The 25,763-nt window shown below is 41.2% G+C and overlaps 2 long non-coding RNA genes across 3 annotated transcripts in view; one reads left to right on the forward strand and one right to left on the reverse strand.

The window, feature by feature from the left end:
* The window catches only part of LOC130297758 (uncharacterized), a 127,985-nt gene extending 106,325 nt beyond the window's left edge, over positions 1-21,660 (reverse strand). Inside the window, exons 1-2 of the long non-coding RNA XR_008849677.1 lie at positions 21,522-21,660; positions 4,460-4,525 (exon numbers count right to left, since the gene is read on the reverse strand). This is a non-coding gene — a long non-coding RNA (uncharacterized LOC130297758). The remainder of the gene's footprint in view (positions 1-4,459; positions 4,526-21,521) is intronic.
* Positions 21,661-21,688: 28 nt separating this feature from the next.
* The window catches only part of LOC130297757 (uncharacterized), a 101,577-nt gene continuing 97,502 nt past the window's right edge, over positions 21,689-25,763 (forward strand). Inside the window, exon 1 of one of the 2 annotated variants that reach the window (XR_008849675.1) lies at positions 21,689-21,739. This is a non-coding gene — a long non-coding RNA (uncharacterized LOC130297757). Of the gene's footprint in view, positions 21,740-21,828; positions 21,900-25,763 lie in introns of those variants that run through there. The other variant, XR_008849676.1, reaches the window with a different exon arrangement.

The following is a 25,763-nucleotide window of genomic DNA, read 5'->3' on the forward strand; positions in this document are numbered from 1 at the left end:
ACTTAAGAGGCGCCTATAACCTCATCCGCATCAGAGAGGGGGACGAGTGGAAAACGGCATTTAACACCAGAGATGGACACTTTGAGTATCTGGTCATGCCCTTTGGACTGTGCAATGCCCCTGCCGTCTTCCAAGACTTTGTCAATGAAATTTTTCGTGATCTGTTATACTCCTGTGTTGTGGTATATCTGGACGATATCCTAATTTTTTCTGCCAATCTAGAAGAACACCGCCAGCATGTCCGTATGGTTCTTCAGAGACTTCGTGACAACCAACTCTATGCCAAAATTGAGAAATGTCTGTTTGAATGCCAATCTCTTCCTTTTCTAGGATATTTGGTCTCTGGCCAGGGACTACAGATGGATCCAGACAAACTCTCTGCCGTCTTAAATTGGCCACGCCCCTCTGGACTCCGTGCTATCCAACGCTTTTTGGGGTTCGCCAATTATTACAGGCAATTTATTCCACATTTTTCTACCATTGTGGCTCCTATCGTGGCTTTAACCAAGAAAAATGCTGATCCCAAGTCCTGGCCTCCTCAAGCAGAAGACTCCTTTAAACGACTCAAGTCTGCCTTTTCTTCGGCTCCCGTGCTCTCCAGACCTGACCCTTCCAAACCCTTCCTATTGGAGGTTGATGCCTCCTCAGTAGGAGCTGGAGCTGTTCTTCTACAAAAAAATCCTTCCGGGCATGCTGTCACTTGTGGTTTTTTCTCTAGGACCTTCTCTCCAGCGGAGAGGAACTACTCCATCGGGGATCGAGAGCTTCTAGCCATTAAATTAGCACTTGAGGAATGGAGGCATCTGCTGGAGGGATCAAGATTTCCTGTTATTATCTACACCGACCACAAGAACCTCTCCTACCTCCAGTCGGCCCAACGGCTGAATCCTCGCCAGGCCCGGTGGTCTCTGTTCTTTGCCCGATTTAATTTTGAGATTCACTTTCGTCCTGCCGATAAGAACATTAGGGCCGATGCTCTCTCTCGTTCCTCGGATGCCTCAGAAGTTGATCTCCCTCCGCAACACATCATTCCACCTGACTGCCTGATCTCCACTTCTCCTGCCTCCATCAGGCAGACTCCTCCAGGAAAGACCTTTGTTTCTCCACGCCAACGCCTCGGAATCCTCAAATGGGGTCACTCCTCCCATCTCGCAGGTCATGCGGGCATCAAGAAATCTGTGCAACTCATCTCCCGCTTCTATTGGTGGCCGACTCTGGAGACGGATGTTGGGGACTTTGTGCGAGCCTGCACTATCTGTGCCCGGGATAAGACTCCTCGCCAGAAGCCCGCTGGTTTTCTTCATCCTCTGCCTGTCCCCGAACAGCCTTGGTCTCTGATTGGTATGGATTTTATTACTGATTTACCCCCTTCCCGTGGCAACACCGTTATTTGGGTGGTCGTTGATCGATTCTCCAAAATGGCACATTTCATCCCTCTTCCTGGTCTTCCTTCTGCGCCTCAGTTGGCTAAACAATTTTTTGTACACATTTTTCGTCTTCACGGGTTGCCTACGCAGATTGTCTCGGATAGAGGGGTCCAATTCGTGTCTAAATTCTGGAGGGCTCTCTGTAAACAACTCAAGATTAAATTAAATTTTTCCTCTGCATATCATCCCCAGTCCAATGGACAAGTAGAAAGAATTAACCAGATCCTGGGTGATTATTTGCGACATTTTGTTTCCTCCCGCCAGGATGACTGGGCAGATCTCCTTCCATGGGCCGAATTTTCGTATAACTTCAGGGTCTCTGAATCTTCCTCCAAATCCCCATTTTTCGTGGTGTACGGCCGTCACCCTCTTCCCCCCCTCCCTACCCCCTTGCCCTCTGGTCTGCCCGCTGTGGATGAAATTTCTCGTGACCTTTCCATTATATGGAGAGAGACCCAAAATTCTCTCTTACAGGCTTCTTCACGCATGAAGAGGTTCGCGGATAAGAAAAGAAGAGCTCCCCCCGTTTTTTCCCCTGGAGACAAGGTATGGCTCTCCGCTAAATATGTCCGCTTCCGTGTCCCTAGCTACAAGTTGGGACCACGCTATCTTGGTCCTTTCAAAATTTTGTGTCAAATTAATCCTGTCTCTTATAAACTTCTTCTTCCTCCTTCTCTTCGTATCCCTAATGCCTTTCACGTCTCTCTTCTCAAACCACTCATCCTCAACCGTTTTTCTCCCAAATCTGTTCCTCCCACTCCTGTTTCCGGCTCCTCGGACGTCTTCTCGGTCAAGGAAATTTTGGCTGCCAAAAAGGTCAGAGGGAAAAATTTTTTTTTAGTAGACTGGGAGGGTTGTGGTCCTGAAGAGAGATCCTGGGAACCTGAGGACAACATCCTTGACAAAAGTCTGCTCCTCAGGTTCTCAGGCTCCAAGAAGAGGGGGAGACCCAAGGGGGGGGGTACTGTTACGCCGAGCGCTCCGGGTCCCCGCTCCTCCCCGGAGCGCTCGCTTCACTCCCTCCGCTGCAGCGCTCCGGTCACGTCCTCTGACCCGGGGCGCTGCGATCATGCTGCCAGCCGGGATGCGATTCGCGATGCGGGTAGCGCCCGCTCGCGATGCGCACCCCGGCTCCCCTACCTGACTCGCTCCCCGTCTGTTCTGTCCCGGCGCGCGCGGCCCCGCTCCCTAGGGCGCGCGCGCGCCGGGTCTCTGCGATTTAAAGGGCCACTGCGCCGCTGATTGGCGCAGTGGTTCCAATTAGGGTTTTCACCTGTGCACTTCCCTATATTACCTCACTTCCCTTGCACTCCCTTGCCGGATCTTGTTGCCTTAGTGCCAGTGAAAGCGTTCCTTGTGTGTTCCTTGCCTGTGTTTCCAGACCTTCTGCCGTTGCCCCTGACTACGATCCTTGCTGCCTGCCCCGACCTTCTGCTACGTCCGACCTTGCTTCTGCCTACTCCCTTGTACCGCGCCTATCTTCAGCAGCCAGAGAGGTGAGCCGTTGCTAGTGTATACGACCTGGTCACTACCGCCGCAGCAAGACCATCCCGCTTTGCGGCGGGCTCTGGTGAAAACCAGTAGTGGCTTAGAACCGGTCCACTAGCACGGTCCACGCCAATCCCTCTCTGGCACAGAGGGTCCACTACCTGCCAGCCGGCATCGTGACACACGCCCAGCTCACAGGAGCGCGACCTGCCAGACATACAAGCTGTACAGAGTACGAGCAGTGGGTATAGGTGTTGGGTTAGTTGGAAATGATTTGGGTACAAGCCTTCCAAACAATTTTTCCTTGCTTCTGTACTTTGCTTGTGATTACAGTTCATACTGTGTCTCTAGCGTTTTTTCTGCATTCCTTTATGTTTCTCGGACCTTCTGCCTGTTAACTGGCCATTTTGTGCCTTGTAGTCCATCTGGTTTGACCTCGGTTTGTATTTTTCCTTTATTTTAGTGTTTTTGTACTTTACAGTTCTCTTGGTTTTTGATTAGGCTAGTTGACCGTTCTATTCCTGTGTTCGTTAACCTCTTGTTTCCTGACCTGTTCCTCTGACTTATACTGTGTTTGTTTTGTTCTGACTTCTGCACTTAGCTCAGCAGAGGGACTATCTCCAAGTTGTGGAATCGTCGCTTAGGGGAAATACGCAAGTAGGCAGGTATAGTGGATCTGGGTGAGAGTAGAATTGCACTATTCCCTGCCCAAAATGACAGTCAGTGTTCAAGAGGGCTAACTGAGAGGCATACCTTCATCTCTATCTGCTGGCAATTCAGTATTAATAAATCTTCATATGATATATCTAGTGATAGATTTCATTGAAATCTTCTGTGAAAACTTTATACCAGCATATATTTCACCTGCAATTTTAATTTAATACTGGTTACTGAAAAGCATTGGTAAGTGCTAAGCCGGCACTGTCATAGGATTGCAGATCATAAGTAACTAATATCCTCATGGTAGCTGAAGTTTTGTAGCCCAGGCAGTTTGTAAAGCCATTCAGTTCACACAGTTGATGCCAAAAGCTTTTAGCGTGGCACACTGACGACAGTTCAATTTCATTTTTTTGGTACGATGACAGATTGAGATCCTTTCTTGGCTGATCATTTGATACAGAACAAGGGTTTAAAATAAGCAAATCCCATGAGACAGATTCTCAAAATGCCCTTGGTTAAAATCCATTAGCCACAAAAACAGTAGAATGTGAGAGTATATATAGAATGTGAGAGTATATATACCAATGATTTCAGGTCGCAATACTTTATTCCTGTTTCACGGCTTTTGGCCGTTACTTACTCATACCTATCTCCGCAACAATCCGATTCTGATGAAAGTCTATTACAGACCGAAACGTCAAATTATATAATATAAGGATTCAGAGTAAAAATTTCATTCAACAATATGAGTGCCAAACTTTTTCTGTTGCGTGTTAAGTATTGAGTATCTTACTTGTGCACCACAGCAGAAAGGAGAGTGACGTATTTATATTCACAATATTTATGTTGGATAACCCCCTTTAAGTGTAATAAAATGTACTTACCTTGGAGGGGAGGAATCTGTCCTCTCCCCTCAACTCAAAGTCCCCTCTTCACTTACACCATGCGTTCTGTAACATATGGTTCAAAGACTAAGCTCAGTATTTTCTACTACTTTTATTTTCGCAATAAAACATCCAATAATAGCGATTTAATGTGTCCTTAGGTTCACCCCCTTATTATCATGAATAATTTTACAAATACCAACGTGTTTACATTTTTTAGAAGGATTAGAAGTTTAGCAGCAATTTTTTACATTTTCAAGAAAATTCAGTTCTGAAGTAAATTTAAGGGGCCTGTATGTTAGAAACCCCCTAGATCACCCTATTTTAAAAACTGCACCCCTCAAAGTATTCAAAATAACATTTAGTAAGTTTATCAAACCTTAAGACATTTCATAGAAATTAAAGCAAAGTGTAGACAGAATAAAATTATCCATTATGTTTGCAAATATTCAATTTTGGTCATTTTTGTTGTTGTTGTAACACAGCAAAATTGTGACTTAGTACTTATTACCCTAATTCTGAAGATTTAACATATATACATTATGTGGCCCATGTGAGTTAACTGACCATAGACCTCAAACATGACAGAGCACTGTGTGAATTTTGGGGCTACCTTTTATTTGGTATATTTTGTCAGCATCATATCATATAACAGATGCCTTGGTTTGCCAAAATATTTTTATGAAACAAATTGGAGATTTTCCTATTCTTTATAACAGAAAATATGGATTTTATTAAAGACAGGAGACGAACATTATTGCATTGCACTTTCTTTTACTAGATAGCAGCAAATGAATGGTTAACAGATTAACAGATATATAACAAAGAAAGAACTTGCATGTCACAGCCTAACATGCTAGATCATAGTAACAGCCAATCGGAGTAGGCCATAGATAACGGTACTGCAATTGGTTATCCCTCTTTGGTGACAAAAGTAGGTCCAATATTATATAATGAATTCTTCATTTTAACAGTGTGAGTCCAAAAACATGAACCAATGAACAATAACTGGATTAACTGAAGGAGGATATAAGTATCCATCGAACAATATGTGTCTGCAGAGATCAAAACCAGATGAACCAGAAGATGAATACTGTTTTTAATTAGACAATGGGGAAGGGGTATATGGGAGGGATAATGTTCATGTAACACTCACATTTCAGTTGACTGGAACACAGATGATAGTGGATCTGCTGGACCTGTGTGGTAGATGACTCGGACCATACCAGGGAGTGGAGTCTAAGGTGCCGCTGGTTTTCACCAGAGCCCGCCGCAAAGCGGGATGGACTTGATGCGGCAGGTGGCACCCAGGTCGCTACCCCTGGCACAGCTCGACCACACAGGTGGCTGAGGAAATTCGAGGCACAGGTGGGATAAGGCAACTCGTGGTTTGAATAGGAAGTCAGGGCAGGCGGCACAGTAGCATAGTCAGGAACGTAGCAAATGGTCAGTAGGCGTGCGGCAAAGGAGCAAGGTCAGGTCATGGAGCAAGGGTATGGTACACGGCAAGGCAATACACAGGAATGCTTTCTCTAAGGCTCTAGGGCAACAAAGATCCGGCAGGGAAGTGTGGAAGGTGGAGGAATTTATCAATGACAGGGACGCCGTTGCTTGTCTTCATCTGGCAAGCCGTGATTGGCTGATATGAATTACGTGCACGCCTTGCTTAGCAAAGCGTCCCTGACACCGGCTCCAGCGCTGTCAGCATCCTCTGCCTCGCTACGGCAGGATGTTTACATCTGGATGCCGGCATTTTACACGTAACAGCGCATCGCTGTTTGATTCACCATTACAGTTAAATAAAGACAGCATGCAATTCCATGTACTGTGCAATGCCAATGTAATTTCCATTTTTTTGCTTTTTATTATATTTATTATATTGAATCCTTGTGTAACCTGCATACTAAACTGTGATGTCATCCGTTAGCTCCGCCAACTTTGTGTATTGGTGCAAATTTTACTGTATTTAAACCCTGTATGTACACACTGTTACTAGACTGATCTGAGGAAGGGGGTAGCTCCCCGAAACGCGTCATCTCTGTACTTTTATTGTTTTATGCTCCAAATAAACCATTCCAGTGTTTTGAAAATATCCCTGGCTTGGAATTTGCTTTTCATCACACCAGCAGCGCCATTTCAAGGGTCGTTTTTTCTTTTCTGCATCACTTCCCTAATGGGCGCAAAGGCCCTTTAAATCTTAAAGCTCTAGGGGACACGCACACAGGAGCAGAGAGGCAGAGGCAGGGGCAGGAGAAGCACCAGGTGGGTGACGGGCAGCAGCAGGTAACGAGACCATGCGCTCACGGCCAGCGTGTGCGGCTGGAGCGCATAACATAACAGTACCCCCCACTTTGGTCTCCCCCTCCTATTACGATTCAGAAAACTCCTGAGAAGGCCACGATCCAGAATATTCTCCTCAGGCTCCCAAGGTCTCTCCTCAGGACCGTAACCCTCCCAGTCGACCAGAAAAAATTGTTTACCTCTCACGGTATTAGTGGCAAGAATCTCTTGAGAAACCCGGTTTATGACAAGAGGCTTGAGGAGAGAGATGTGGAAGGAATTGGGAATAAGTAACGTAGCAGGTAGACAGAGTTTGTAGGAGACAGGATACATTTTTTGTAGAATCTGGCAGGGACCAAGGTATCTTGAAGCGGATGTACTTGGATGAAAGCCACACCATGTGCCCAGGAGAGAAGGACGGAGGAGGTCTTCTACTCTTATCAGCTTGCCCCTTCATGCTTGAAGAAGCCTGGGATAACGGCTGTCAGGTCTGTTGCCAGATGGTGGAGAAGTCACGGACCAGCTCATCAACAGAAGGCACACCGGAGGAAACTGGGAGAGGAAGAGGAGAACGGAGATGGAGTCTGTAGACAACAAAAAAGGGAGACGACCTCGTGGTCATATGATTATATGAGAATTCAGCCCAGGTAAGAAAGTCGACCCAATCGTCTTGGCGAGCTGAAAAAAAATGCCCAAGATAAGGCTCAAGAATTTGATTAACCCTCTATACTTGACCGTTGGACTGAGGGTGGTAGGCAAAGGAGAAGTCCAAATTGATGTCCAGACGGTTACAAGGGGTCCCCAGAACTAAGAGACAAACTGCACACCTCAATCTGAAATGGTATGCTGAGGAAGACCATGTAAATGAAAGACATGCAACAAGAAGTACTTCGCCAACTGTGGGGCAGAAGCAAGACCTGGTAGAGGAATGAAATGAGCCATCTTGGAAAACCGATCTACAACGACACAAGTGTTATTATGAAATGGTGGCAGATCGGTGATGAAATCCATGGCAATATGGGACCAGGGAGTCTCCAGAATGGGTAAAGGCTGTAAGAGTCCTGCAGGTCTCTGTCGAGGAGTTTTGTCACGGGCACAAGTTTCACAGGAACAAACAAAATCAGAAACGTTGCATTCAAGATGGGGCCACCAGTAGAACTGGAAGATTAGAAGTAGAGTCTTGCGTATACCAGGATGACCTGCTGTCAAGGAAGAATGACCCCATTTCAGTACCTTGCATCTCAATCTGGCAGGTACAAAGGATTTTCCTGGAGGAACTTGCTGAATTTCAGCAGGAGCGGCAGGAATAAAATGGTCAGGAGGAATAATATGCCAGGGCCATATTATTCCTCCTGAGTATGATGTTCCTCTAAGTTGGAAGAGAAGATCCAAATGTCATCTAGGTATACGACAACACAGGTGTAGAGAAGATCACAGAAGATATAATTGACAAACGCTTGAAAAACGGCTGGAGCATTGCAGAGACCAAAAGGCATTACGAGATCTTCAAAATGTCCGTCACGAGTATTGACGGCTGTTTTCCATTCATCTCCCTTGCAGATACAAATGAGGTTATACGCTCTACATAAGTCCAACTTGGAGAAGACCTTGGCACCACGTAGACGGTGAAAAAGTTATAAGATAAGAGGTAGTGGGTAACGGTTCTTGACCGTGATTTTGTTTAGTCCCCTGTAGTCAATGCAGCAGAAGAAGACGACTTGCGGATAAATCACTTTTGGAAATTCTCCTGGATATACTCAGCCATAGCTTTGGTGTCTGGAATCGATAGAGATTCTTCCACGAGGAGGAGTGGTACCAGGCAGAAGATCTACAGGGCAGTCGGAAGGACAATGTGGAGACTCAGCCTGTTTCTTGCAGAATACGTCAGAGAAATCTTGGTAAGGAGGCAGCAGGCCAGGTAAAGGAGGAAGACCAGAAACAACTTTACGCTGAACTGGTTGGAGACAAAGATTTTGACAGGATTGTCCCCAGAGAATTAGTTCTCCAGTTCTCCAATACAGTTGCGGAGAATGGCGTCGCAGCCAAGGAAGGCCAAGAAGAATCTCTGAAGTACAGTGTGGCAGAACATAGAATTTAATCTTTTCTTTATGCAATACTCCCACTTGCATGACGAGAGATTCTATACGGTAGCGAACCATACAGTGCAGATTTTGTCCATTAACAGAGGAGATGAACAAGGAGATGAACAAGGGCTTGGCAAGCCGAGTAAGGGGAACATGATACTTGCATCAATAAAGTCACCTGCTGATCGAGAATCCAAAAATGCTGTAGCGCTGAAGGAAGACTTGGCTGAAGCAAAGACTTGTACAGAAATAGTTGAGCGTGAAGAGGTAGTATTCACACCCAGGGACACCTATCCCATGTATCCTAGCTGTGGATGTTTCCCGGACACTGTGGCTGAACTGTACAGTCCTTGAGGAAGTGCCGTGGGCTAGCACAATACAAGTACAAATTCTCACTGCGTCGTGAGATATCTCTGTGTTCGGGCAGGTTCCCTCTCTAAGCGCAGTTCCTCCTGTCTCTCAGCAAAACGCACATCAATGCATGTGGCCAAGTGGATAGGTACAGTCAAAGAAGATGGAGGATCACGTGCTGCAAGGGCATCTTTAATTCTGCTTGACAGTCCTTTTTTGAATGTGGCACACAAGGCCTCATCACTCCATACTGGTTTTGAGGCTACAGTGCGGAATTGAACTGCGTAGTCACCAATGGAAGAATTCCCTTGACAGAGGTTCAGAAAAGCCGTCTCAGCAGAAGAGGAACGTACGTGTTCCTCAAAGACATTGCCAAGTTCTGCCAAGAAAGCCAACAAATTGGAGGATACCAGATCACCATGGTCCCAAAGTGGTGTAGCCCAGGCCAGGACTTTTCTGGACAGTAGACTAATGACAAAGGCCACCTTCGTAGGTATGGCGCGAGGTGAGGAAAGGGCACGTGACTGGCAGTTTAGACGGGAGATACGCTCTAAGAAATATCAGTAATTAATATAATAATACTAAGTAAAATCGACAAACAATGTATAAAATAATAAACAAATAATTAATATATAATAATGAAAATAAACAAGAAGCTTTATTAAATAAATAATATATTAATTAAGTCAATTAATATGAAAATAAAGAAAAAATGATGGAGACAAAATGAATGATGTACTTATCTTTGATAGCAGCAAAGAAAGAGGGATAACCAATAGAAACACCACCTTATGTTATCTATGGCCTACTCCAATTGGCTGTTACTATGATCTAGCATGTTAGGATGTAACAGGCAAGTTTTTTCTTTGTTATATATCTGTTAATCTGTTAACCATTTGTTTGCTGCTATCTAGTAAAAGAAAGAGTGCACTGAAATAACGTGAAGTCTCCGGTCTTATAATAAAATTGCCAATTTCATTGATACCGCTCTTCGATGTGACACGCTGATTGTTTTTTGCTGCATTTTGTATAATGTGGTATGAAAAAAAAATCTGTTCTGCCATTGTTTTTTTAATTTACTTTTCTAACATTGTTCGCCATGAGGTATAAATGACGTATTTACATTATTCTGTGGGTGGTACGATTGGGGCGATAGCTAACTAACATACTTTTTATCTACTCTGTGAGGTTTTTTTTTTGCGGAATGAGTTTACTTTTTTCTGATACCATTTTTGGGTATATATGACATTTTGCTAACTTTTTATTCAATTTCCAGAAAGAAGGGATTAAAGGAAAAGTGTAAGCCTGTTCACCCACACTAAACCCAATACACTGGGTTATAGTGTGGGTGAACAGAAGTCCAATGAGGGGTCACTTACTTAAATATGCCCAGTAGGTCCTGAGATATGTCCCCCAGAAGATCCTCTGCTAAATTCAGTGAATCGCACACATGGGCAGGGCTCCGCACACTCAATTTACATATTCATTGTCTGTGACTCCACTTCACTCGGATGTGGAGTCACAGACAGTTAATACGTAAATGGAGCCCTGTGCACGATTAGTGTGGGTGAACAGGCTGACAGTTTTCCTTTAAAAGTGATTGTGGGGGGTCCCAGCGGTCGGACCCCTAGTGATCACTTTTGTAAAAAAAAATAATAATTTTATGGCACTTACAGTGTGGGTTAAAAAATGTAATTAAAAAAGGGAAATAGTGTATTTTTATTTATCGTATACATTTATTGTGTTTTTTTACACGTATATATTTATTTTTTACTATGTGGGAGCTCTTCATTGTAGGTATAACACACTGCAGTACAGATTTTCAAGATGATCAAGACAAATGTGAGGCTCCAGAGGTAAATATCAGGTGTCCTAGCAAAGGGTCAGAATACTTAAAGGGGTACTCCCGTGGAAAACTTTTTTTTTTTAAATCAACTGGTGCCAGAAGGTTAAACAGATTTGTAAATTACTTCTATTAAAAAATCTTAATCCTTCCAGTACTTTTTAGGGGCTATATAAATACACAAGATTTTTCTGATGTCATGACCACAGTGCTCTCTGTTGACCTCTGCTGTCCATTTTAGGAACTGTCCTGAGCAGCATATGTTTGCTATGGGGATTTTCTCCTGCTCTGGACAGTTCCTAAAATGGAAAGCAGAGGTCAGCAGAGAGCACTGTGGTCATGACATCAGAGAAATCTAAAAAGTAAACCATTTCCTCTGTAATATACAGCCCCTAAAAAGTACTGGAAGGATTAAGATTTTTTAATAGAAGTAATTTACAAATCTGTTTAACTTTCTGGCATCAGTTGACTTAAAAAAAAACCTTTAAGTCCAAGCCAAATTTTAGTTTTTTGATGGTGACTCATATGAGGATACGGGAGGTTTCCTTTTTGCACGTTCCTGAGTCTTGGCTGGATACAGCTGTAAACTGACCTAGTAAAGGAGATATCCCATCCTAGTACTCTCAGCACATTCTGGAATTACCTCCTGTGGGAGCGTGCATGTAAACAGATCACAGCTCTGAGAGAAGATCGGGGAGGAAGACACAGACCATATATACGCCACTTCATTCATCGGAATACAGTAACCCCTTGACCTACGATGGCCACGACATACGATAATTTCAACATGCGATGGCCTCTCAGAGGCAGCTTCAACATACGATGCTTTTGTATGTCGGGGCCATCGCATAAACGGCTATCCTTCAGCGCAGACTGCTTCAGCCACCACCGGATAGCCGTTTACGGTGCCCCGTGTGGTCCGCTCATGATCACTTACCTGTCCTCGGGGCTCTGGCGCGTCCTCTTCGGGATCCCCTGCATCGTCGGCGCTCTCCATCGACGTCATCACATCGCTGCACACGCCGTCCCGTCATCCAATAGGAGCGGCGTGCGTAACAACGTGATGGCGGCGACGGAGCGTACGGATGTCGGGAAGGAGGGGCCATCTCGGGGACGCGGTGACAGCGATGGACGGCGACATCCCGGGCAGCGGTGACGGTCCGGAGCGGCGGGGACAGGTGAGTACAACTTCCTCTAACAGTGGTCTTCAACCTGCGGACCTCCAGATGTTGCAAAACTACAACACCCGGCATGCCCGGACAGCCAACGGCTGTCCGGGCATGCTGGGTGTTGTAGTTTTGCAACATCTGTAGGTCCGCAGGTTGTAGACCACTGTCCTATACTTTACATTGCACGGATCCCTCAACATGCAATGGTTTCAACAAACGATGGTCCGTTTGGAACGGATTACCATCGTATGTTGAGGGACCGCTGTATATAAAAGAGAGAGAAGCGGAAAATGATGCAGGGGATACACAGTGGAAACATTTTCAATGGCGTCCCATCAACTCTTTCCTGAAATGTAATATAGAATTTTTTTCATGCTGGGGAGTATTGTGCAGACTGCTCCATACACCGGGGGTGACAGCGCTGGCAGAGGCCGGGATCTGAGATAACTCTCAGATAATCCTATGTCAGGAACTGTTCGGAGCAGGAGAGGTTTGTTATGGGGAGTTGTTCCTGCTCTGGACAATTCCTGACATTAACAGATGTGGCATCCCTACTCTATATTCGCATAAGGGCTTAATAACCAAGGTTATTAAAGGACAACTGCAGCGGGATTACACTTATCCCCTATCCACAGGATAGGGGATAAGTGTTTGATCGCGGGGGGTCCGATTGCTGGGACCCCCCTTGATCTCCCTAACGGGGCGCCGCCATTAGCGCCCATGGTGACGTAGCGCCGACCTAGAGGTCGACGGTGACGACCCGTCTCCTCCCCGTCCCCATACAGTTCTATGGGGGATGCGGGGAGGCAGCATTCATAGAGATGTATGGAGGAGGCGTGCCGGCCGCAACGTCATGCTGCGGCTGGCACGCCCCCTGCACGGGAGAGCCGCGGCCCCATACAGGAGATCACCGGGGGCACCAGCGTTCGGACCCCCCGCGATCAAACACTTATCCCCTATCTTGAGGATAGGGGATAAGTGTTTGTACCGCTGCAGATGTCCTTTAACCCCTAAACAACCACGGACGTATATTTACTTCCGTGGCCGGCAACCGATATGTGAAGCGATCAGAAGCTGAGCGCGCTTCGTATCTGCGGGGTCCCGGTTGCTATCAGCAATCGGGACCCTCGGCTAATACAGGACATTGCCGATCGGGCTGATGTCCGTATTAACCCTTTAGACGCCACAATCAAAGTTGATTGCGGCGTCTAAAACGGGAGAATACACAGCCGGTTAGCTCAGCGGAGCTGTTGGGGACCGTCACAGTGAAATTGCAGTGTCCCGGACAGCTTAGAGGACAGCAGGAGGTGTCTTAACTTGTTCTCGGCTGTCCGATCGGCATTTGATTGCTCCAAGCCTGTAATCCAGGCCTGAGCAATAAAGCGCAGAAAACACTGATCAATGCATTCCTATGGCAATGCATGGAAAAGTATATATAACCAATCACCTAGCAGGGCCCTTGCTAAAGGTGAATGGCATATATTAGGTATAAAATAGGTAAAATAAATGAAATAAATGATTAAATAACACAATAAAAATGAGATAAATATGATGAATAAGTAGCACCAAAAAAATTAATCAGTATCTGCTGGATATATCAAGAAAAAACTTTCTCAGTCCATATAGTTCCTCGGAATAATTCAACAGAAAATCCACAAAGAATGTCCAGAATAGAAAGTCTCAATTAGTTCAGGTATATCCAGAGTAGCGAATATATAGCAGCAAATGTAGCGACAGTGGCTACAGTAAAGAGTTAATAGACAAATGTTCAGTGATAATGGTGATGTTATACCTTTGTCGCAACTTAGTTAATACTGCAGACAATGTAGCAAACACTGTCAGTGGTGGAAGTGTCAGGTCTCAGTGCACAGCACCACTCACCCTCCTTCTGAATCCTCAGGTCCGGGCTGGCACGGCTGGATATCGGTACCCGACTGAGTGGTATGCTGGGTGAGTGGCTGAGTCTCCAGGGGTCCGAGTGTCTTGGGCTGGCACGGGAGGCGTCCGGCCTTGGGAAGGATGATGTCCAGGAGTAAATCTGCCGACCGGGGCTGTGAGTAGATGCAGGGAAAAGGTGGTGCGGATTGCACGTGTGAATAAGGCGCTAGCAGCGCGTGTGCAGCAGTGGTCCCAGAATCGCGGGCATCCAGCTGTTACAAATGGAATATGGCAGATACAGTCTGTTTAAAGTGATATACACTTATGGATAAGGTGCAGATATTGGGCTAGACGCGTTTCAAGGTCGCGGGCCTTTTCTTCAGTAGCTATGGGTATGGGGATTTATCATTGCCCCTTTTTGTAAAAAGGAGCAAAAAAAAGGCGCAAAGCCACTGAAAAGTCTCTAAAACGACATCAGCTCAGACATGGTTGTAGCTTTTTGGTCTATGTGTAGACAGAAATTTCAGAAAATGTGACCTGCACAAAATTTATCAAAGCTCTTTTACCTTTTAATAAATTTGGTTCTCCTGCACATTATCAGCACACAAAAAAAGGTGTAAAGAAATGCTTCACTTGCACTGCAATGATAAATGTTCGCCAATATGTAAACATACTAAAAATAAGCATGTGTGGTATCGCCGCATGCATAAATGTCCGAACTATATAAAAATATAACGGTCGCACGGTCAATGGTGTATATGTAAAAAAATTCTGAATTCCAAAATTGCGTATTTTTAGTAATTTTGTACAGCCTAAAAAAATGAATAAAAATCGATCAAAAAGTTCCATCAAAACAAAAAGGGTGTCACTAAAACTTCAGACCAAGGCGCAAAAAGTGAGCCCTCACACAGCCCCATATACGGAAAAATAAAAAAGTTATAGGGGTCAGAATATGACAATTTTAAACATACAAATTTTGGTGCATTTAGTTATAATTCTTTTTAAGTCATAAAATAAAATAAAATAAAACCTTCCAAAATTAGGTATCCTTGTAACCGTATGGACCTACCGAATAAAGATAAGGTGTCATATTTACCGAAAAGTGCACTGCGTAGAAACGGAAGCCGATAAAATTACAAAATGGCGTTTTTTTTCCTATTTTGTCCCACAAATAATTTATTTTCAGCTTCGCTATAGATTTTGGGGTGAAATGACTGATTTCATTACAAAGTAAAATTGGTGGAGAGTAAAACAAGCCCTTATATGGCTCTTCAGGTGGAAAACTGAAAGCCTTATGATTTTTAGAAGGTGAAGAGGAAAAAACAAAAGTGCAAAAACAGAAAAACCCTTAAAGGGGTACTCCGCTGGAAAACTATTTTTTTTAAATCAACTTGTGCGAAAATGTTAAACAGATTTGTAAATTACTTTTATTTAAAAATCTTAATCCTTCCAGTACTTATCAGCTGCTGTATGCTCCACAGGAAGTTATTTTCCTTTTAAATTTCTTTCCAGTCTGACCACAGTGCTCTCTGCTGACACCTCTGTCTGTCTCAGGAACTGTCAAGAGCAGGAGAGGTTCCTACTAGGCTTCTACTCTGGACAGTTCCTGAGACAGAGGTGTCAGCAGAGAACAACTGTGGTCAGACTGGAAAGAAATTTAAAAAGAAAATAACTTCCTGTGGAGCATACAGCAGCTGATAAGTACTGGTAGGATTAAGATTTTTAAATAGAAGTAATTTACAAATCTGTTTAACTTTCTGGCACCAGATGATTTAAAAAAATTATTTTTCACAGGAGTACCCCTTTAAGATGATAAGGATGAGATATATTCTTTAGAATATAAGGATGAGGGTTTTTGTTCAGGAGAATAAAGGGATCAGGATTATTATTTAGGAAAATAAAGGGATCAGGATTATTATTTAGGAGAATAAAGGGAATTAGGATTATTATTTCGGAGACTAGGAATAGTGGTGGTAAGTACCGTATTTTTCCCCCTATAGGACGCACCGGCATATAAGACTAGGGATCGACCGATTATCGGTTTGGCCGATATTATCGGCCGATAATCACGATTTTGGGCATTATCGGTATCGCCAATTACCTTGCCGATATGGCGATAATGCCCCGCCACCCACACCACCCCCCCACGCACCGCCCTGGCCCCATTGCCTCCCCCATCCCCGGTTTTATAATTACCTGTTCCCGGGGCCCGGGGTCAACGCTACTTCTGGCTCCTGCTGCGTCCTGCGTTACGCTGTGCGCAGTGACGTGACGCGACGTCACCGCGCACAGTGACAGCTCAGGAGGACGCCACCGGAGCCAGATGTAGAGTGGACCCCGGGAACAGGTAATTATAAAACCGAGGATGGGGGAGGCAATGGGGCCGGGGCGGTGCGGTAGGGGGTGCGACGCGGTAGGGGGCGCGGTGCGACGGGCGGTCGCGGTGATAGGACTTAGGGCAGGCAGGGGGAGAGAAGCGGGTGGCGGCGGCGGCGGTCTATGGCACCGCAAAAGTCGTTGCAGTTCATCGATTTAAAGCGCCCACTTTAAATCAATGATCTGCAGCGGTGGGGGGGGGTAAATAGGCGATAACTTATACCGATATTCCGGTATAAGTTATCGGCTATCGGCCCTAACCTCCACAGATTATCGGTATCGGCCCTAAAAAAACGATATCGGTCGATCCCTATATAAGACGCACCCAATTTTAAAGGTGCAAAATCTACAAAAAAAAGATTCTGCACCCAACAGTGATCTTCAACCTGCGGACCTCCAGATGTTGCAAAATTACAACTCCCAGCATGCCCGGACAGCCGTTGGCTGTCTGGGCATGCTGGGAGTTGTAGTCTTGCAACATCTGGAGGTCCGTAGGTTGAAGACCACTGGACAGGAGGAAATACTCACGTGTCCCTGCCGCTCCGGTCCTGTCACCGCTGCCCTGGATATCGCTCCATCGCTGTCGCCGTGTCCCCGGGGTGTCCCCGACGCTCCGGACGTCTTCTTCCCCAGGATCCATGCTCTCATTCGCCGTCATCACGTTGCTACGCACGCCGCTGCTATTGGATGACGGGACGGCGTGCGCGACGACGTGATGACGTCGAAGGAGAGCGCCGCCATGCAGGGGATCCCGGCACAGAGCAGACACCGAGGAGGCAGGAAAGGTCCCTCCCGGTGTCCTGTAAGCTGTTCGGGATGCTGCGATTTCACCGCGGCGGTCCCGAACAGCCCGACTGAGCCGGGTTAGTGCCAGGTTAGTGCCACTTTGGCTTCAGCTTCGATCGTCGCGTCTGAAGGGGTTAATACAGGGCATCACCGCGATCGGTGATGTCCTGTATTAGCCGCGGGTCCCGGCCGTTGATGGACCGACCCGATAGGTGTGTGTATTCGCCGTATAAGACGCACCAACTTTTCCCCCCAGTTTTGGGGAAGAAAAAGTGCGTCTTATACGGCGAAAAATACGGTATGTGTATCTTTCTCTCCGATCTTCCTTCAGACCTAGATCTCTACTCTGCAGTGCAGGAATAGTGGTGTTGGGTGTGCGTGTCACCCTCCCTGATCTTCCCTCAGAGCTGTGATCTGTTTACATGTCCGCTCCCCCGGGAGGTAATTACAGAATGTGCTGAAAGCGGCGTCCTCACATGACCCAGATGGGATATCTCCTTCACTAGGTCAGGTTACAGCTGTGTCCAGCCAAGACTCAGGAACGTGCAGATATAATGCTTCTAGACAGGAATCAAGAAACCTCCTGCCTCCTCCCATAATTCACCATCAAGAAACCAAAAATAGTCCAATAGTCATTTTTGTTTTGCTTTTGGTTGTGCTTATGTAAGACATATTTATCATGCTATCACAAGGGGTTGATAAATTTGGCGCACATAAGCAAAAAACAATAAATGACTTCAGAACAACAATTTGTAACCCCCACCTCAAGTCACAGCCATGAAAAAAAATAAAATATATATAATATATATATGTGTGTGTGTTTATTCATTTTTTCTTAAATGTCCTAACCCATTTTTTGTTTGTTTTTTCCTTCTCATTTCAGATCTGTGTATGCAGAGAACTACGTCACATTTGGTGGACTAAGATGACCAGCGTTTTTTTTGCTTACTAATAATAAAATGGTTAATGAGGGCTTGTTGGGGAGTGTTTTTTTTTTTTTTTTTTAAATAAAAGTTTAATAAACGTGTTGTGTTTTTTTTATTTTATTTACAGGCTTAGTAGTGGAAGCTGTCTGATAGAGTCCAAAACTAAGCCGGGGCTTAGCGTTAGCCACAAAAACAGCTAGCGCTAACCCCCAATTGTTACCCCTGGTACCAGCCACAAGGGTGCTGGAAAGAGCTGGTACCAACCACAGGGGTGCTGGGAAGAGCTGGTACCAACCACAGGGGTGCTGGGAAGAGCTGGTACCAACATACCAACAGGTCTGGAGCATCAAAAATGGCTGGGCCTAGGCGGTAACAGGTATTATTTAGGCTGGGGAGGCCAGTAACAATGGTCCTCGCCCACGCTGGTAACGTCAGGCTGTTGCTGCTGGGTTGGTATCTGGCTGAGAATGAAAATATGGGGAACCCTATGCGTTTTTTGAAAAAAACAATGCGCATAGGGTTCCCCCTATTTACAGCATCAGCCAGATACCAACCAACATCCTGACGTTACCAGCGTGGGCGAGGACCATTGTTACTGGACTCCCCAGCCTAAATAATACCTGTTACCGCCTAGGCCCAGCCATTTTTGACGCTCCAGGCCTGTTGGTACCAGCTCTTCCCAGCACCCCTGTGGTTGGTACCAGCTCTTCCCAGCACCCTTGTGGCTGGTACCAGGGGTAACGATTGGGGGCTAGCGCTAGCTGTTTTTGGGGCTAACGCTAAGCCCCAGTTTAGTATTGGACTCCGTCTATAAGACGACTTCTACTACTAAGCCTGTAAAGTAAATTTTAAAAAATCCAACTCGTTTAAAAAACTTTTATTTAAAAAAAAACACTCCCCTAAAAGCCCTCGTTAACCATTTTATTAACATTAGACAAAAAAAAAGCTTGTCACCCACCCATGCCGCATGACTACAACTTCCAGCATGCCCTTACAGTAAGGACATGCTGGGGGTTGTAGTCGTGCTGCGCGGACGGAGGATGTGGGGTCGGGAACAAGCTTGTCACCTGCCCCTGCGGCACGACTACAACTTCAAGCATGCTCCTACTGTAAGGACATGCTGGGAGTTGTAGTAGTGCTGCACGGTGGGAGAAGTGCGGGCACATCTTCCGTCCACCCGCCGCGCATGACTACAACTCCCAGCATGTCCTTACTGGAAGGGCATGCTGGTAGTTGTAGTCGTGCTGCGCGTGTGGGAGATGTGTGGGCGGGTGACAAGCTTGTCACCTGCCTGCACATCTTCCGCCCGCGCAGCATGAATACAACTCCCAGCATGCCCCTAATGTAAGGGCATGCTGGAAGTTATAGTTGTGTGGCGGGAGCAGATGACAAGCTTGTCACCCACCCATGCTGCACGACTACAACTCTCAGCATGTTCTTACAGTAATGACATGCTGGGAGTTGTAGTCATGCTGCGCGGGCGGAGAATGTGGGGGCCGGTGACAAGCTATCACCTGCCCCTGTGGCATAACTACAACTCCCAACATGCCCTCACTGTAAGGGCATGCTGAGAGTTGTAGTAGTGCTGTGCAGTGGGAGAAGTGCGGGCGGGTGACAAGCTTTAACAGTATATAACAGTAGTATAGTAGTATATAACAATAGTATATAACAGTAGTATATAACAATAGTATATAACAGTAGTATATAACAGTAGTATATAACAATAGTATAGAAGTATATAACAATAGTATATAACAGTAGTATATAACAGTAGTACAGTATATAACAATAGTATATAACAGTAGTATAGTAGTATATAACAATAGTATATAACAGTAGTATATAACAATAGTATATAACAGTAGTATATAACAGTAGTATATAACAATAGTATAGTAGTATATAACAATAGTATATAACAGTAGTATATAACAGTAGTACAGTATATAACAATAGTATATAACAGTAGTATATAGCAATAGTATATAACAATAGTATATAACAGTAGTATATAACAATAGTATATAACAGTAGTATATAACAATAGTATATAACAATAGTATATAACAGTAGTATATAACAGTAGTACATAACAGTAGTATATAACAGTAGTATATAACAGTAGTATATAACAGTAGTACAGTATATAACAATAGTATATAACAGTAGTATATAACAATAGTATATAACAGTAGTATATAACAGTAGTATATAACAATAGTATATAACAATAGTATATAACAGTAGTATATAACAGTAGTACATAACAGTAGTATATAACAGTAGTATATAACAGTAGTATATAACAGTAGTACAGTATATAACAATAGTATATAACAGTAGTATATAACAATAGTATATAACAGTAGTATATAACAATAGTATATAACAATAGTATATAACAGTAGTATATAACAGTAGTATACAACAGTAGTATATAACAATAGTATATAACAGTAGTATATAGCAATAGTATATAACAGTAGTATATAACAGTAGTACAGTATATAACAATAGTATATAACAGTAGTATATAGCAATAGTATATAACAATAGTATATAACAGTAGTATAGTAGTATATAACAATAGTATATAACAGTAGTATATAACAATAGTATAGAACAATAGTATATAACAGTAGTATATAACAGTAGTATATAACAATAGTATATAACAATAGTATATAACAGTAGTATATAGCAATAGTATATAACAGTAGTATATAACAGTAGTACAGTATATAACAATAGTATATAACAGTAGTATATAGCAATAGTATATAACAATAGTATATAACAGTAGTATAGTAGTATATAACAATAGTATATAACAGTAGTATATAACAATAGTATAGAACAATAGTATATAACAGTAGTATATAACAGTAGTATATAACAATAGTATATAACAATAGTATATAACAGTAGTATATAACAATAGTATATAACAGTAGTATATAACAGTAGTATATAACAGTAGTATATAACAGTAGTATATAACAGTAGTATATAACAATAGTATAGAACAATAGTATATAACAATAGTATATAACAATAGTATATAACAGTAGTATATAACAATAGTATATAACAGTAGTATATAACAATAGTATATAACAGTAGTATACAACAGTAGTATATATAACAGTAGTATATAACAATAGTATATAACAGTAGTATAGTAGTATATATAACAGTAGTATATAACAATAGTATATAACAGTAGTATAGTAGTATATATAACAGTAGTATATAACAATAGTATATAACAGTAGTATAGGAGTATATATAACAGTAGTATATAACAATAGTATATAACAGTAGTATAGTAGTATATATAACAGTAGTGTAGTATAGTATACTAATTACTTGTTGGTATTGGGGTCCTCCTCTATCTCTGGGGGACATGTATGGCGCTGACTTATAATAAGATTCCCTTTGTTGCTATGGTAACCACAGCTCAGCTTACATCTCTCACATTGCTGTGGTAAAATGAAAGCAGTGCTGTGATTGGTCACTGTGATCACATGACTCCGCACCCTCCTCTCAGGTCTATAGACATGTACATCATGGAGTCGGCTCCTCAGGTACATGAAGGGTCCTGTCACGGAGATGGGGAGGAGCCTACAGGGAGAGTCATCTGGGCGTGGCTTCACTGTATAGTACTGTATATGTCTTTTCCTAGGTGACCACCAATCACAATGGAGCTTTCACTTTACCAGAGCAAGAGGTTTACAAGGAAAGACAGTATGTAAAGTTATATATATATATATATATATATATATATATATATATATATACAGGACGAAGATGTGATCATATATATATATACAGGAGGATAATGTGATCATATATATATATATATATATATATATATATATACAGGAGGATAATGTGATCATATATATATATATATATACAGGAGGATAATGTGATCATATATATATATATATACAGGAGGATAATGTGATCATATATATATATATACAGGAGGATAATGTGATCATATATATATATATATATATATACAGGAGGATAATGTGATCATATATATATATACAGGAGGATAATGTGATCATATATATATATATACAGGAGGATAATGTGATCATATATATATATACAGGAGGATAATGTGATCATATATATATATACAGGAGGATAATGTGATCATATATATATATATATATATATATATATATATATATATACAGGAGGATAATGTGATCATATATATATATATATATACAGGAGGATAATGTGATCATATATATATATATACAGGAGGATAATGTGATCATATATATATATATACAGGAGGATAATGTGATCATATATATATACAGGAGGATAATGTGATCATATATATATATATATATATATATATATACAGGAGGATAATGTGATCATATATATATATATATATACAGGAGGATAATGTGATCATATATATATATATACAGGAGGATAATGTGATCATATATATATATACAGGAGGATAATGTGATCATATATATATATATATACAGGAGGATAATGTGATCATATATATATACAGGAGGATAATGTGATCATATATATATATATATATATATATATATATACAGGAGGATAATGTGATCATATATATATATATATATACAGGAGGATAATGTGATCATATATATATATACAGGAGGATAATGTGATCATATATATATATATATATATATATATATATATATACAGGAGGATAATGTGATCATATATATATATATACAGGAGGATAATGTGATCATATATATATATATATACAGGAGGATAATGTGATCATATATATATATATATACAGGAGGATAATGTGATCATATATATATATATACAGGAGGATAATGTGATCATATATATATATATATACAGGAGGATAATGTGATCATATATATATATATATACAGGAGGATAATGTGATCATATATATATACAGGAGGATAATGTGATCATATATATATATACAGGAGGATAATGTGATCATATATATATATATATATATATATATATACAGGAGGATAATGTGATCATATATATATATATATATATATATATATATACAGGAGGATAATGTGATCATATATATATATATATATATATATATATATATACAGGAGGATAATGTGATCATATATATATATATACAGGAGGATAATGTGATCATATATATATATACAGGAGGATAATGTGATCATATATATATATACAGGAGGATAATGTGATCATATATATATATATATACAGGAGGATAATGTGATCATATATATATATATATATATACAGGAAGATAATGTGATCATATATATATATATATATATACAGGAGGATAATGTGATCATATATATATATATACAGGAGGATAATGTGATCATATATATATATACAGGAGGATAATGTGATCATATATATATATATACAGGAGGATAATGTGATCATATATATATATATATATATATACAGGAGGATAATGTGATCATATATATATATATACAGGAGGATAATGTGATCATATATATATATATATATATACAGGAGGATAATGTGATCATATATATATATATACAGGAGGATAATGTGATCATATATATATATATATACAGGAGGATAATGTGATCATATATATATATATATATATATATATATATATACAGGAGGATAATGTGATCATATATATATATATACAGGAGGATAATGTGATCATATATATATATACAGGAGGATAATGTGATCATATATATATATATATATATACAGGAGGATAATGTGATCATATATATATATATATACAGGAGGATAATGTGATCATATATATATATACAGGAGGATAATGTGATCATATATATATATATACAGGAGGATAATGTGATCATATATATATATATATATATATATATATACAGGAGGATAATGTGATCATATATATATATATATATACAGGAGGATAATGTGATCATATATATATATACAGGAGGATAATGTGATCATATATATATATACAGGAGGATAATGTGATCATATATATATATATACAGGAGGATAATGTGATCATATATATATATATATATATATATATATATATATATATATATATACAGGAGGATAATGTGATCATATATATATACAGGAGGATAATGTGATCATATATATATATATATATACAGGAGGATAATGTGATCATATATATATATATATATATATATATATATATACAGGAGGATAATGTGATCATATATATATATACAGGAGGATAATGTGATCATATATATATATATACAGGAGGATAATGTGATCATATATATATACAGGAGGATAATGTGATCATATATATATATATACAGGAGGATAATGTGATCATATATATATATATATATACAGGAGGATAATGTGATCATATATATATATATACAGGAGGATAATGTGATCATATATATATACAGGAGGATAATGTGATCATATATATATATATACAGGAGGATAATGTGATCATATATATATATATATATATATATATATATATACAGGAGGATAATGTGATCATATATATATATATATATACAGGAGGATAATGTGATCATATATATATATACAGGAGGATAATGTGATCATATATATATATACAGGAGGATAATGTGATCATATATATATATATATACAGGAGGATAATGTGATCATATATATATATACAGGAGGATAATGTGATCATATATATATACAGGAGGATAATGTGATCATATATATATATATACAGGAGGATAATGTGATCATATATATATATATATATATACAGGAGGATAATGTGATCATATATATATATACAGGAGGATAATGTGATCATATATATATATATATATACAGGAGGATAATGTGATCATATATATATATATACAGGAGGATAATGTGATCATATATATATACAGGAGGATAATGTGATCATATATATTTATACAGGAGGATCATGTGATCATATATATATATATACAGGAGGATAATGTGATCATATATATTTGTGTTCGGGGCTTCACGCTCATGCTCGTGGTTACAGCAATACATACGTACCTGTATGGAAAATAATATACTAAACCTAACGGTCAGAATTGTGCCCAATGACCGCGACGGAGGGCACGCCTATAGTGGGCATGCCCTGTAATGGATAATTGAAAAAAGGGAGGGTTGGGAGGGTTCCGCAAAATGTGACGTACGCCCCTCCCGTAGGAGCAGGGGTGTTATATACCCCCGCCCCTAGCCACAACTACTTGACACCCCGCCTGAACACGTGTGGGGCGGAGCTCCCGCCCCTCACACAAATTCAGCCGATAGGCTTCCCACTTGTGTTCGGGGCTTCACGCTCATGCTCGTGGTTACAGCAATACATACGTACCTGTATGGAAAATAATATACTAAACCTAACGGTCAGAATTGTGCCCAATGACCGCGACGGAGGGCACGCCTATAGTGGGCAAAAATGAACCTGGTAGGAATAGAAAAAGGGTTAATAAACATGGATCAAACCCAACAACCTTAACACATACTCCAAATTCAACCTCTAGATTGAGATCAAAATAAAGAATCTGCAAATTACTTAGC

Source organism: Hyla sarda, chromosome 13 (genome assembly GCF_029499605.1).
Source record: "Hyla sarda isolate aHylSar1 chromosome 13, aHylSar1.hap1, whole genome shotgun sequence".
NCBI lineage: Eukaryota > Metazoa > Chordata > Amphibia > Anura > Hylidae > Hyla > Hyla sarda.